The sequence below is a fragment of the Corylus avellana genome, chromosome ca9 (genome assembly GCF_901000735.1).
Source record: "Corylus avellana chromosome ca9, CavTom2PMs-1.0".
Taxonomy (NCBI): domain Eukaryota; kingdom Viridiplantae; phylum Streptophyta; class Magnoliopsida; order Fagales; family Betulaceae; genus Corylus; species Corylus avellana.
The window spans coordinates 11,316,026-11,318,703 of record NC_081549.1 but is presented as its reverse complement, the minus strand read 5'-3'; positions in this window follow the sequence as shown (position 1 = coordinate 11,318,703).

The following is a 2,678-nucleotide window of genomic DNA, read 5'->3' as shown; positions in this document are numbered from 1 at the left end:
AAATATTGCTGTTAGTTTTTGTTGACAGGTGTTTTGGTGTTTAAGTTTGGGGGACGCCCTAGCCTTGTTCACACTCAGATCTTCTTACTTCCGGTAATGCATTTCTATTCTACACATTGAGGGCAATGTGTAATTCAAGTTTGGGGGTATGAAAAAACACTTTGTCTGTTTATTTTTGTTCTTATTTGTTTATTTTTATTTGTCAATTTGTGTTAAAAAATTTGAAAAATTTTTTTTTTGCTATATTGTTGTCAAGTTTGAGTTAAACTGTAACTGTGATTTGCATTTCATTAGCTTGCTTAAAGGGTTGAACACTTCATTATGTCATGAGGAGTCTGAGTCCTTTGACTTATTTTTGGGTAAAAGAGATTTCACTTGTTTTGAGAAACAATTTTATGAGCACATTAGCATGTTTTCTGTGAGGTATAATGTTTGAGCTTAATCATGTTCCTTTTGAGATTTGTTGGATGACCTATTGATGAATAACCATTGGCTTGCAAGATATAAAAAATAAAAAATAAAAAAAATAAAAAAAAAAGAAGGAAAAAGAAAAGAAAGATCATGTTGAGTTTCCCGCTGAGTAACCGGACCTCTTGCCTCATTAAGCATTAAGTGTTCGCGTCAAAATGTGTGAAATTCAGTGTTGATTTAAGTTATGGCTAGTCTGGCTTCGTAGCCTTTTTGACTTAAGTTAATAAGCTCTTAGGGATGTTCTACATCTAGTGCCCTAAAGCCACCTGGCTTGGGAGTCATTGGCTTAACACTTGTCACATGGGTCAATTAGAAAGCTTAAGGGAGTTAGATATTGCAGAGCTTATAAAAAAAAAAAAAAAAAAAAAAGCATATCTTGCCTTGGTTGTTTCATTTGATAGAGATTTTTTAAAATTTTATGGAACTTGTCTTGAGTTTAAACTGAAAGGTTCATGATTGTATGCTAATTACACTTTACACATTTAAGAACATATAAGGTCTCAATTGTCCATTTATGAGTGATTTGATTTTGGATTTCCTTTTGACTGTTATAATGATGTTTGTCTTTTTAAGCTTGCTCATGAATAAGAAACATGGTTTATGTGAAACTTCTTTCTTGTTAACAACATAGTGCACAATCTTTGTAGGTATCATTCCTGTTAAGCCCTCACAAGACTTCACTCGTCCACTAGGGATGCATAAGGGTTTAAAAGGCTTGTTGCATATGCTAAATGCAATCGTCTCTCTCACGAAAGAGGATTTATGTTTCTTACTTTCATTTTATTTTGTCGTTTTGTTTTGCTAAGGGACTAGCAAAATGTAAGTTTGGGGGTGTTTGATAAGTGCCAAATATTGCATATTTGGACCCCTTTATTTACATTAGTTAATCCTTTAGGTGTGTCATTATTTAATATTTTGTGTTAGTTTTGTGTTTTTAATGTTTTGTAGGTCATTAAAGAAAAACTTCAGCTTTAAAGGGAAAAATGCAAAGTTTGGAAGAAAGCATACTTTGAGAAGACCTAGATGATGTGGTTAAGTCTAACCAAATCCAAGAAAATGTTAAATCAGATTAAAGATAAGATTGGATAAAATTTTGGATTGGATTCAAATTTAGATTCTGCACACATCTCAGTATTTTGACCATAACTTTCCACTCAAATATTGGATTGAAGTGATTGAAACGACATTGGAAGGCTAACATAAAATAATACAATTTGTTGTGAAATATGATTTTCCTAATTCGGACGGTTACTATGTCAAAATCGCCCCGCAATTAAAAGACACAAATCTGGACAAATCCTATTCCGATTTCAAACTTCTATTTTGACTAGGAGACAGACCTCCGAATTATCTAGGTTTAATAGGGCTTCTAGGACTTCCATAAACCTATAAATCAACTTCTTTGCATTCAAGAAAAGATATAGAATTTCAGAGAGCAAAATTCTACAGTTTTTCTCTTTTTAGTTTAGGTTTTCTTTAGATTTATGTTTTATTTTTATGTTGAGCTAAATTCCCAACTAAGGTTGAGGATGAAGCCTTACCAATGAAGAACATCAATATTTTCATGTAAGTCTTTATTTGTCTGATTTTATTGGGTTTAATATTTCAATTGTTTTACTTCTTTTCAATGTGTGGAGTGATTCTTGGATATTTTTTGTGATTCAAGGATACATTTGATGATTTAAGATAATTTCACATAATTGATTGTTTGATTTTATTTGCCTAAATAATTGGATATCCCTTATGATTTGTTTTACGGATACATTTGGTGTTTCAATTAAGATTGGATATCTTTTGTAATTTACGGATACGTCTGATGATTTAGTTGATATTGTATTCCTTTTGTGATTTGTGCAATGAATGGATACATGTGATGATTTTGATTAACTGTTGAAGCATAGTAAAACATACATAAGATTTTAATTATGAGAACTTCAGATTAATATTGATAAACATGGAAGTATGTTGTTATAATTTGATGAATGTGAATTCCCAAACCTTAGTCTTTTATCTCTTAGTTTATATTTGTCTTTTAATTTCAAATAATCAAAATTCAAAATCATTTTGGAACTAGGTTAGGATTTAATTAGTTTAGATTTAAATTGCTCTTTCAAGAATACAATTCTCTGTGGGTTCGACCTCGCACTTGCAATCCATTAAACTACAATCGATTCGTGCACTTGCGAGTTAAATAAATTTGCACAACA